We start from the raw sequence: 13950 nt of genomic DNA on the forward strand, positions 1-13950 counted from the left end.
ATTTTAAATATTTCAAATGGTTAGTATAACTTACCTTAATTAATAATTAAAGGTTTAAACATTTATGGCTTCAATTACTTAAGTTATATTTATATTTGGGTTATTTGATAAAAAGGGTCATTGAAAACCCAATTTTGGAAATCTAACTCTTCACCATTTTTTGACCTCATTTTGACAAAAATACCCTTATTATTTTCTTGTAAAAATAATCATTTCTTTTAAACATATTATAAATACTTGAAATAGTCAAGTACATTTATGTCAAAAATGGATTACTTTTCAAACGAAAACATGGGAAATGATAAATTCACAAATATATGGAGTATTTCATCCCTTTTAACCAATTATTTCCTTATATTTTTCTTTTTCCACAAGTATATTAGTTTGATTATCAACTACTTTCATGCATACATTGCTTTGAGAAATATATGATATAATGTTGAATATAGCAATTAGCATGGGGAAGATGACATTTAAAGCTTATAAGATGGAAGTTAGAGTCAAGAAGTGCACTAAAAAAATTTGTGGTATTTTAAAAAAATTATGATGTATTCAAACATTTGTAAGGAGGATGATTAGTATGTTGGAAAATTTTTATATGGGTTAACATTAATTGAATAATTTGCATTTGGAAAAAACGGGTTAATGGATAGTCTATTATATAATGAGCCCAATTAATTAATGATCATATTTGGATTGAGTTTTGCATCTTTTGAGTAGAAGCTCAGTTGAGTGGCAAGTGTAGGCTATAGGTCTCATTGAAGCCTTATGGGAGGGCCCAATGAGAACCCAATATTGAGTTATGCTAAGTCCTCTCTCTAATCTAGATAAATGGTTTTTTTGTTTTCCCATAGAGCTACCATAGTTGTTATCAAGATCATAGAGAGGAAGACTTGATTGCAACAATCAGTCACTTGTTTTTTTTTTGTGATGGCTTAAACAAGTATGTTTTTTATAGTGATTTTCTATTGTTAGTATCATTTAATCATGTATGATTAATTTATGTGATTATGTAAATATTCTACATGTGGTATCAGAGCCAGATTTACATGATTTAGGATCTACAATTGGAAATCGAAAATAAAAATTTTAATTTCTTATTTTATTTTATTTTTGGAGCTGAATCTGTGATCCATGACTGTGTATGGTTTTTTGGTTTCTTTTGATTTTGAAACTTTAGGCCTTTTGTTCTTTTTGTCACAAGCTTCAAATTGATATATTATATGTGCAATTTCATTATTTAAATTGGGAGTAATTAAGTTTTTAAATTTTCGGAATTTTCTTGTTTAAAGATTCAAGAAAAATTTTATTTGTTCAAATTATTGTGTTTTACTCAAATTAAACTCTTAGATTTTGTTGTTTACATATATTATAGTTGATATGTAGCATCAATTTTGGTTTTTTTTGGCTCAATTTGGTGAAAATTAAAAATTCGAAAATATGGGTATGAACCCTAGAAAATTTGTTTATATTTTTTAAAAATTGAGAGAGATTGAGAAGTTTTTTGTTTAATTAATTGTTGTAGAGAGATTTCTTATATTATTAAGGTAAAAATACATGTAAAATGAGGCCGAAATAGGTGTTAAAATAGAATTTTTCGATCTTCGCTATGGAGGTATAAAAATCGAATTTTGTTAATTAATTATGGAGATCTTTAAGTTGTTTTTTTATTTATTTTTTATTTTTTTATTTATGATTAAATGACTTAGAATTGTTAGAAACAACCTAAAGTTTAAAACCCCTTGAGATTCCGATCGAAAAATATTATTGTTTCAATTGTTTGTAAGTCGGGTAGCAACTAGGTCATTTAATTCGAATTACAGATTTTTTGACCCACTGCTGGAGGTTGAAGATAACTTCCAGCACATGCCACATGTGCCGTAAGTTCCTCACTCGCGGGTCAAGTGTGTGAAGCGCGTGTAACCTCATTTGGTGTCCGTTTTGAGTTCCGTTTTTCTTGTGCGCTCGTTTTTTTGTCATCTATTTTTCTAGATATATTATTTTATTTTTTGGGGGTAAAAAATATTTATTAAATAATTTTTATTTATTTATGTGATTTAATTAGCTAAAAATTATTCTTTGGTAGAATTTTATGTTGAGAATTTACCAGAAATTATGCTAATATATATGGAATAAGAGTGTAGTACTCACTCTTTCTAGATTGAAACTTTTTCAAACATACTCTCCTACTTAGTCTAAATCACATAAACTAGTTAAATAATTAGTTTAAAGTGTAATAAAAAAAATTGTTGTTCAAATTCTTGCAACTATAATTGATCATTGATCATTGAAAGTACATTTTGTGATGTATTTCATCTTGTTTGATCGTATGCATATATATCACTAATATACACTATTGTTGTTGGGCAATATTGTTTTTTAATTTACCTAATTTTGGAACGTTGCATGTGAATTGTTGAGGTTATTTCACCAAAGTGATTTAACCATAAAAATTTGCAAGTTTATGAGTTCCTATTTTGATAGGGAAAATTTTAGATTAATTTGTACAATCGCCTGCCCAAAGGGGGTTATTGTGCAAATTAATTTAACAACATGAGGATATTGAATGAAATAAATAATTTGATAAATTTGTTTGCCCAAAGGAAATAAATTTTAATGAATTATTTATTGATCTTCATGCTTAAAGAATAGTTGTTTATTATGGACTCTGCCCAAAGGGGAGTTTATGATAATACAATTGATTCTTGTATTGTATTGCTTATGCTTGTTTAAGCATTTTACCTATTGCCCATAATTGATCTAGTTGCAAATTTTTGTCAATCAGTTTCCTTTGCTATGAACAACAATAATGCTACAATTGAAATTCTAAGTGGGTCGAACTATAAGAGATGAAGATCAGACATAGAGTTTGTTTTAAGAATGATGGACTTGGACATGGCTCTACGTGAAGATGAACCTCCTAAGCCTACTAATGAAAGCACTGAAGCTATGAGAGCTCATTATGCAAAATGGGAAAGACCAAACTGTTTGAGTCTCATTTCAATTAAGAGATCCATTGCTAAGCATCTCCTTGGAGGAATACCTGAGAGTAACAATGCTAAGGAATTTCTCGTTACTATGGGAAATAAATACCAGACATCTGACAATGTCGAAGCTGGATATTTTATGGATGAATTGATGAATATGAGGTATAATGATATGAAAGGGGTTCGTGAGTATATCCTAAAAATGGTGCATCTTCAGACTAGATTGAAAGCACTAGACATTCCCATTCCTGATAAGTTTATTATTCATCAAGCCCTCAATACTCTACCATCTTCTTTCAACCAAATCAATACTGCATACAACACTCTGAATCAGTTTTGGGGTGTGAATGACCTGATCATTAAGTGTATGGCTGGGGAAGAAAAGCTAAAAAGAGAAAAGAATGAATCTGTTTATCTCATTGCTCTTGGAAAACTGAATAATCAGAAGAGAGTTGAAAATGCTAGAAAACCCAACTTCCACAATCATAAGAAAAGCAAGAATTTCAAGAAAAGTGGGAGTGAGAAGCAGAAGAATGGAAATGGAAATGCCAAGAACACAGACCTTAAGTGCTATCACTACAACAAAAAGGGTCACAAGAGGGTTGATTGCTTTAAGTTTAAGAATTGGCTAGAGAATAAAAAGAAGGAATAAGGGGATAAGAAATCTGAGGAAGCCAACTGAAAAAGAGTCAAAGCTTAAAGTTGGCAGTGACATTAGGATTGATGTTAAACATATTGGGATTGTTGTTTTAGAATTAAATTCTGGTTTTCAGCTTGTTTTGGACAATGTCTTTTATGTACCTTCGTTTAGAAGGAATTTAATTTCCATTTCAGTACTTGACAAAGCTGGATATAGTTTCACTTTTGCAAATAAAAGAGTTGAGGTGATTTATGACTCTAAAGTGATTGGCAATTGTGTTTTGTCTAACGGGCTTTATAGATTGTCGTTGTGATCTGCTTGGTCTTACAATGTTCAATACAGTGTTGCTAAAAGACATTTAACTAAGGAAAGATCTTCATTGTTATGGCATAAGCGTTTGGGGCACATTTCTAAAGAACGAGTAGAAAACTTAATTAGTTCTGGGATTCTTTCTCGCCTTGATTCTGATAACTTAGAAATTTGTGTTGAATGTGTGAAAGGAAAATTGACAAAGACTAAGAAAAAGGGTGAAACTCGTAGTCAATATTTGTTGGAGATTGTTCATACAGACATTAGTGGGCTTTACTCCACTACCTTGTGTGGCAACAAGTACTTCATTACATTCATTGATGATTTATCCTGATATGGCTATGTATATTTGATCAAAGAAAAGGTAGATGCTCTTGAAATGTTCAAAGTCTTCTGAACTAAAGTTGAGAAACAACTAGGGAAAGTCATCAAGATTGTAAGATTTGATTGAAGTGGTGAGTATTATGGGAAACATGGTGATGTTGGACAACAAAAGGGACTTTTTGCAAGGTACTTACAAGATAATGGTATTGTTGCTTAGTATACTATGCCTGATAGTCCTGAACAGAATGGCGTGGTAGAAAGGCGCAACCACACTCTTATGGAAATGAAGAGGAGCATGATGAGTAAATCAAATTTGCCAGAATACTTATGAGGTGAAGCCATTAAAACAACAACCTACATTCTGAACCGTGTTCCTAGTAAGTTTGTGCCTAAAACACCATTTGAACTATGGACAAGCAGAAAACCTAGTTTGAATCATTTTAAAGTATGGGGATGTTCAACTGAGTGAAAATCTATGATCCTTCTTTAAAGAAGACAGATTCGAGAACTATTAGGTGTTACTTTATTGGGTATCCTAGCCACTCAAAATGATATAAGTTTTATTGTTCGACTCATGTCACTAGAGTTGTTGAGTCTCAAGTGGCAAAGTTTTTAGAGTTGGATGTTGTTTATAGTATACCCTCTCAATCCAATGAAAGAGTGGAACCCATGGATGTTATTTCTTTACCTTTACCAGTCTCAGACGTCAACCTTGATGTTGAAGCTTTTGATTCTAGGATTCAGCAAGGAGTTTACTGTCAATTTCCTCATTGTTGAAATAACCCCTATTGTAGATGAGATTCCTCCTATGGAAATGAGGAGATTACAAAGAACTAGAAGGCCTGCATTTTCTAACGATTATTATGTTTACCTCGAAGAAGGAGAGTATGACATTAGAGAAGAAGTGGACCCTACTACTTATTGTGAAGCTCTCAATAGTGATAAGACAATTGAATGGCTGATTGCCATGAGAGATGAGATGCAGTCTATGTCAAATAATAATGTTTGGGAACTTGTTGATCTTCCCAAAGGATATAAACCCATTGGATGCAAATGGGTATTCAAGACTAAAAGAGACAACAAAGGAAATGTTGAAAGATACAAGGCTTGGTTGGTTGCTAAAGGGTATACACAGCGAGAGGGCATTGATTTCACAGAGACTTTCTCACCAGTCTCTACCAAAGATTCCTTTAGGCTAATTATGGCATTGGTAGCTCATTTTGACTTAGAGCTTCATCAAATGGATGTCAAGACATCTTTTCTCAATGGTGATTTGAGTGAGGAGGTCTACATGTCACAACCTAAAGGATTTGAGGCAAATGGGAAAAAGAACATGGTATGCAGATTAAAAAGGTCAATTTATGGTCTCAAGCAAGCTTCTCATCAGTGGTACTTGAAATTTGACAAAATTGTGACGTCTTTTGGTTTTATAGAGAACAAGTTTGATCAGTGCGTTTACATGAAAGTCAATGGGAGCAAGTACATTTTCATAGTTCTCTATATTGATGACATTCTACTTGCTAGTAGCGATGTGAATCTCTTGAATGATACCAAGCGTATTTTGTCTACTAATTTTAACATGAAGGATCTCAGAGAAGCATATTTTGTGTTGGGTATTGAGATTTATCATGATAGATCTTGAAACCTCCTTGGTCTATCTCAGAGAGCCTATATCAATCGTGTGCTTAAAAGATTCAATATGCAGACATGCAAAGTTGGTGATGTACTTGTTTTGAAGGGATATAAACTCAGTAATGAACAATGTCCAAAGAATGATTTGGAAAAGGATGCCATGAAGACTATTCCTTATGCTAGTGTTGTTGGTAGCTTGATGTATGCACAAGTATGTACAAGACTTGATATCGCCTTCATTGTTAATGTTCTTGGTAGATATTTGTCGAATTGTAGACCCTCCATTTTGTCCTCTTAGCACATATCCTATTAGGTATTTGTTTGATACTTTACAACAATTCCCTAGTGGTCCATTACTACTCGTGTAGCCTATCTTTTCTCAGCCACCTTGGAGACTTTAGTTGATGGATTTATCTAACTCCATTGTAACTCTTGGCAACCCTAATTTAGACTTAGACCCACTTATGCACCTTAGGTCCACTTAGGTACACTTGGCCCATTAGCCACCACTTTAGGCCCACTTAGGCACCTTAAACCCACTTAAGCACCCTAAACCCATTTAGATCATTTTTTGCATGTTTGCATGGTTGGTATGGATTTCATATTTTGTATGGCTTGCATGATTTACATGGCTCGTTTATTATAAAGTTGCATGACTTGAGTTTTCATTATTATATTTTTATTTTATTTATTATATTGTCTATTTCCCCATTTATTTTATTATTCCTATTATTTTGTCATTTTTCCGTAATACTTGTACTGACTTATCTATTTTTTAATTTAATAATTTTGTTTAAATGTTTTATTATTATTATTATTGTTGTTGTTGTTGTTTTTGTTGTTGTTATTATTATTATTATTATTATTAATTTTACTCATATTTATCATTATAATTATTATTATTATTTATTGAATCTATTAACTTTGAAATTTTGTAAGGAAATATGGAAGGTGCATGGTCACATTGAGATTGAGATTGGGAAAATGGGATTTCCTTGGATATAGAGATTGCATGAGAGGAAGGCTTACAAGATGACTGCATCAAATACATATTTGAGATGGAGCTAGAAGACATAGAGGGGCCTGCAAATTAATGATGTTGAAAATGATGGTGCGGGTGACCGTTTGATTGAGTACTTTTCCACCGCTTAACAAAATGAGTGTTATTGCTTACCTTGTAAGTTATTTGTCCCGTGGAAAGTTTTTGACAACCTCATTTGTTGCTAATATATTGGAAAGGCTGGTGGTTTGGTGTTTGGAATATTGCAAAATCCATTATGGTGACATAAATCCTAAACCTTGTCGAGTTTTTTATTTTTTATTTTTTTATTCTGGATGTCAGGTCATCATGTATGTGCTTTGCTTCCGAATGTGGTCAATGATGAATGTTCCTCATCTCATATCATAGCTTTTCATTTTGCCTTTGGAGACAATCTTGAAGCATCCATAGTGGAGGAATTCCTTTGCCAGGCAAAAACAACTCAGTTATTCACCGTGTTAGAGACCTTTATTTTTAGTGACCTGTTGGAGTCGAAATTTTTCCAAGGCTTGTTCCTACCATGTTGGGATTGTATAAGAAAGACCTAGATATTGTTTTTCTGGCAATAGAGGTTTGCATTAATAGTGACAGCAAAGAGCAGTCATATTTCCCTGTGGGACTGAAGGAAGTTTACCAAAGTGGTTTGGAATAGAAAAAGGGAAAGTGTAGCATGTATGATTATAGGAAGGAGGGTTGTGAGAAGTAAGAAAGAGAAAATTCTGAGCGTAATGGAGAGGACGCTTATGGGAAGGTACCCGTTTAGTGAGGATAGAGAGGAGGAAGAATCTGAAGAGAAAGAAGAATTGATTATGGGAGAAAAAAAGTGATTTGGAAGAAAAAAAGGAGGAGAATTGGTAGCAGACTTGTTTGGGGAGAATTTTGGAGAGAATGGCAACTTGAAGTCAAGCAATCAAATTAGAGACCGTCCAGATGCTGAAGTTGAATGATCAAGAATTCCTTGGAGAATGCAGTTGTGTTCTGTCAGAGATATTGACTAAACAAGGCCAGAACTTAACCCTAGATTTTCATAACATAAATGGGAACAGGGGTTTGAAAAACCTAGGAAAACTCACTGTCCATGCAGAGGAAACAATTGCTTCAAGGAATGCTATTGATGTTATATTCCATTGTTCACATTTGGAAAACAAAAACTTGTTTTCTAAAAGTGACCATTTTCTAAGAATATCTAGGATTGTTGAACATGGAGGTTCTGTTTCAATTTGCAAGACAGAAGTGGTTGATAACAACTTGAATCCAATATGGAGGCCTCTACGTCTAACAATGAATCAATTTGTTAGCAAGGATAACCCATTAGTTATCGAGTGCTTTCATTTCAATACTAGTGGGAATCATGTACTGATCGGTGAACTTCAGAAATCAGTGGCAGACCTGGAAAAACTTCATAAAAAAAAAACAAAAAAAAAACTAGTGCCAGTTTCATCTTACCCTCTTCTGTTCAGCATAGTCATGAGAAAGTTCTGAAGGACCAACTATTTGTTGATCAATTTTGTGAGAAGTAGCTATACAGTTTTATTGATTATGTTTCTAGTGGATTTGAACTTAATTTTATGGTTGCTGTCGATTTTACTGCTTCAAATGGAAATCCTCGAACTCCAGATTCTTTGCACTACATTGATCCTTCTAGCCGGTTCAATGCTTACCAACATGCTATAATGGACGTCGGAGAGGTCATACAATTTTATGATTTTGATAGGTGCTTTCCTGCATGGGGATTTAGGGGAAGGATAATGGATGGTACCATATCACATTGTTTTAACATGAATGGAAGTGCAAGTGGTGTTGAGGTTGAAAGGGTTCAAGGGATCATGGCTACCTATGCAAGTGCACTGAACCATGTTGCTCTGACGGGACTGACCTTATTTGGACAAGTGATCAACAATGTAGTTGAAATTGCTGGCCAGTCCCTCTACTATAATAGCTGTAAATATTTTGTTTTGCTTATCATAACGGATGGAGTGCTTACAGATCTCCAAGACACAAAAGATGCTTTGGTCAGGGCATCTGATTTGCCTTTATCGATTCTGATAGTTGGAATGGGAGGAGCACATTTTTAATAAATGGAGATCCTTGATGCTGATAACGATTGTCGGTTATAGAGTTCCGCAGGAAGTGTAGCAACTTGAGATATTGTACAGTTTGTTCCCATGAGGGAAGTGCGTAGTGGGCAAACTTCTGTAGTCGAAGCTCTATTAGAAAAACTACCTAGGCGCGCAATTCCTGACTTACATGAGAAACAAAGATATTAAACCCAATGTAGTCAACATAGCTCAAACCTCCGCTTCCCATGCCACCATCTAGTAAGGGTTGTCTCCCATTCATCACACCAAGGTTCCGAGGCATTGTAAATACCGAAACTAGGCTAAAAATACACACATACGAGAAGGCCATCACTCATATATAGAGGATTATTACAAGCCATTCGGTGGAAGAACAACCACCTTTCTCCATGTTACGTAGCCACGGACAACCCACCCAAAAGACCACTCACACAACCATATGAAAAGAACCATATGGAATACCACCAACCTAATGGAGAAGACATGCTACTAATGAGGGGACAACATGCTGCCATAAGCCCAGTCCACTCCACGCTTTCAAGATGGCCGTCACATACAGCCACGCACTAAGAGATGATTTTCTGAAACACGCACAACAGGCACGCATTCGGGATGGTATCAACGACACGAGATAGGTGAGTTCCATATTTTTTTTTTTTAAATCGGATTTAGTTTAGTTTTAATTTAATTTAATTTTATTTATTTTTTTAAATTTGGACGTGTTTATGATTTTAATTCATTTGTTTGATTAATTATGTTAGATAAATTTCATGTTTTTTCTTTTAAACTTCCAATTTAGTTTAATTTTAGTTTATTTTTTAATTCAGATATATTTGAAATTTTGATTCTTAAGATTAATTAATCCTACTAGATATCATGTTTTTTTTTTTAATTCCGGTTTAGTTTGGTTACAATTTATTCTCTTAATATAATGGTCTTTGTGATGTTAATTCATTATTTTAAATAATCCTATTAGATAAAGTTTACATTTTTTAGTTCTCAATTAATTTAATTTTAACCTATCTTTTAGTTTAAGTGTGTTAGTGATTTTAATTCATTAGTTTAAATAAACCTATTAGATAAATTAAGTTCATGTCTTTAATTCCAAATAGTTTAATCTTAATTTATTCTTTAGTTTAGACGTGTTGGTGATTTTGATCCAATAGTTCAATTAATCATGTTAGATAAAGTTTATGTTTCTAATTCCAATTTAGTTCAATTTTAAGTTATCTTTTCAGTCTAGATGTGTTTGTGTGATCTTATGTTAGTTATTGATTTGTTATTCTCAATACAGGTGTTTCAATTCTTAATGGTTATCTCGTTAGCTTATTTGATCTAAGTTTTACTAGTTTATTGCTTTGGTAGTCCTTTTTCAAATTCACTTTTTGGAGGTCATCGGAAAATAGTTAAAATTGGCCTCCATTCTCACCACTTCAATTTTTTCGATTGTCAAAAATTCTACTTAGTGATTTCGTTTTTTGTTGTTTTGTTTGGTATTTTGTCTCATACATTTTGTTGTTGTTGTTTTTGTTTTGTTTTTTTTTTTTTTTTTACAAATTAATTTATTTTATTTTAAAATAAAATACTTTTCTCAAAACGTTTCTCATAAAAATCTATTTTAAAAATTCATTTATAGTCCTTAGAATCCAAATATCATGTTCTTAAAATAACATGCAACCATTTTTTTGATTGGATGACATCTTTCTCAGTTTTCAAATGAAAATTTTGGTTTTGAATAAAAAACGAATCAAAGCTTGTGGTCCCTAATAAATGGGATGATTCTAGGCTAGATTTGTATATACCAATTGGGGAATTGGAGAAACCCCTACATAAGAATTTTTTTCAAAACTCTTCATTGCTACCAGTTTTTACTCAGCCACTGACCCTTTAGATTTAAAATTTGTTTTAGCAACTTAGAAATGTTTTTTAAAAATTTTCCAAAACTTGTATGACTTTCCCCACTTCTTGATCTTGAATTTAAAGTTTCGTTTGATTAGAAAACCATTCTGGAATAGAAGATATAAATGAGTCTTTAGGGGGGCTCCGTTTTCACCCAGTTCTGGACACCCGAGATTTTTTTGAAAAAAATAAAATACCATAAGACTTTTTTAATTTGATTAAATATTTTTTTTCCTCAATTATAAGCTTCTTAAAATTGATATTAGACACATAAAATATTGAAAAATATGCCTTTTTGAGGGAGATATGATTTTTCAAAGTCATACCTACTATGCATGATGAAATATGGACATTTGATTAGTTGGAGTGTTTTAAAAATATTTTTGAGTACTCTCTGACCCTACATTTATTTTTCCTGTGATATAGACACTTTGAAATGTGTGTGATTTTTTGTATGATTTTATGTGATCACTTATTATTTTAAAAAAAATTCATTTATGCATGTCACTATTTTTTTTACCTAATCTGGACCTTTTGGAATTTTCGGGTGTCTTTGCTGCAATTTGTCATTTGAATGAGTGTTTGGCTTTGGGTATCTTGTTTTAGATGTGTATTTGTTTCTTGAAATTTTTTTGTGATTAAATTCCACTCCAAGACGTTTTTTAGAAATTGTTTTCTGATGCTTTCTTTACTAATTACATGCTGATGATCTTGTATTTTGCCTAAATTTGTTATTTATTTTTAGGGTCATTTGACTTATCTTGGCTTAGTTTTGGTTTTAGTACTGTATATTAGACACTATGAAAATGTTACATAATTTATACTTGTCCTAACCACTCTAGCATTTTTGGAGGAATCATATAGAATATATATGCTATTCAGGTACGCTCTCTATCACTCACTTTTTGGAATTCTATGAACATGTATACTATTGAAGACTATATTTATGTTTGATATGATCCTTAGGTGCTTAGGTGTATGCTTGATTCTCTATGATTAAATACACGCCGTGTGTTATATTTCTATACTAACTCTGATGTTTTATGATAGTGCTTGAGAAGCGGTTCGGGTACGCATTCTAACTCTCTTTTATTGTGATTTGATCTTGTTTGGCATGCTATTTTTAAAAATCACCTTAGTCTACCTAGGTACCTTCAATTAATCAATTAATTGTCATATTTCCCTCAACTTAGTCAGTAAAGACCTTTGTAGGGCTTGGAAGGATGCTACCTTTTAGAGGTACCTTCCCAATAGGTAACTTGATCCCCGAACCTAGACTCGGGTTTTTCAAAGACACGCTTCTCCAAAAAACCATGGAGTTATTTTTTAAGGTTTTATTTCTTGTTTTATTTTCCTTTTAAAATAAAATAAAATAAGTGGCAACTTCGTCTTTTCCAAAACTAAAATTTTTCATCAAATAAAAAGCGAGTCTTACTGATCAAGTGAGAGCGCACGTGAGAAATGCGGGTCCACACGAATCCTGGACATGATCATTGGGTTGCTGCAAAGAAAGTCATGAGATATCTACAAAGAACGAAGGATTTTATACTTGTGTATAGGAGGGTGGATAATCTCGAGGTAGTTGGATACTCAGATTCTGATTTTGGCGATTGTTCTGACGATCCCAAATCTACTTCAGGATACATTTTTATGTTAGCTGGTGAAGCCATTTCATGGAAAAGTGTCAAACAGAGCCGAGTTGCATCCTTGACCATGTATCCTGAGTTTGTAGCTTGTTATGGTGCATCATCTCAAGCTGTTTGGCTAAGAAATCTGATTTCAGAGTTGCAAGTTGTTGATTCCATATTTCGACCCATTGTGATTTATTGTGACAATAATGCAACTGTGTTATACTCCAATAACAATAAGATCAGTACGGGTTCTAAGCATATGAAAATCAAGTACCTTACAGTCAAGGACTTAGTGAAAAAAGGAAATATTATGATTGAGCACATAAGAATTGGGTCCATGCTAGCTGATCCTCTAACCAAAGGTTTAAAGCCCATAACGTTCAAGGAACATGTTGTAAATATGAGTGTCATTAAGTCTTTTGAATCTTTGGTTTAGTGGGAGCTTTTGTGATTTCCCTTATTTCAATTATTGTTTTGTGTAAACATTGATCATTATTGTTATGCGACTTGCAAAATTAAAATCTTTTTATTATGATAATCATTACTAAGTATTATATTATAGCATGTCGTAATTGAATTACATACAACATGGTATCTTAAGATATTGAACCTTAAGAATTATAGTTGTATACTATTGAATGTCACAAATAACACTATTTTGAGATCTTATGGTGCATTGTTGGTGACATATGACTTGTTAAAGTCAAACAATTTCATATTGTTTAGAAATTGCAACAATTTCATTTTTTTTTAGAAATTGCAATTACAATTTCATTTTGCTGGTAAATTGTAATGAGGACTGATAAGAAACAATGCATATAGATGATGATCACATGTTGGCATTGATTTCTTACTACACTACTGGGTTTACGATCCATGTCGATATGGTTATAAATATTCGTGACTATGGGCATTATGTTTGTTGAGATTAACATATAGACCATCATAGTCCAATATTAAGACCATGTTGGACCGGATAAGTTTATCAAGATGCTACTTATAGACTATCATTTCTTTAAAAAAAGTGTGGCCACACAAAATAAACTTTTCTGTACTTAACCCGAGAGTCTTATTTTCAAAATGAATTTAATGAATCCTCAAAAAATAATTAATGTAGCCTAAGTGGGAGAATGTTGAAATTTTTTATATGGGCTAACATTAATTGAATAATTTGTATTTGGAAAAAAACGGGTTAATGGATAGTCTATTATATAATGAGCCCAATTAACTAGTGATCATATTTGGATTGAGTTTTACATCTTTTGAGTAGAAGCTTAGTTGAGTGGCAAGTGTGGGCTATGGGTCTCATTGAAGCCCATTATGGGAGGGCCCAATGAGAACCCAATATTGAGTTATGTTAAGTCCCATCTCTAATCTAGATAAAGGGTCTTTTTGTTTTCCCATAGAGCCA

At 32.7% G+C, this 13950-nt stretch overlaps 1 pseudogene; it reads left to right on the top strand.

Annotated features, from left to right (window-relative positions):
* The first annotated feature begins 7659 nt into the window (after positions 1-7659).
* Positions 7660-9250, top strand: LOC100260636 (protein BONZAI 3-like; annotated as a pseudogene).
* The last annotated feature ends 4700 nt before the right edge of the window (positions 9251-13950 follow it).

This window comes from Vitis vinifera, chromosome 18 (genome assembly GCF_030704535.1).
Source record: "Vitis vinifera cultivar Pinot Noir 40024 chromosome 18, ASM3070453v1".
Lineage (NCBI taxonomy): Eukaryota > Viridiplantae > Streptophyta > Magnoliopsida > Vitales > Vitaceae > Vitis > Vitis vinifera.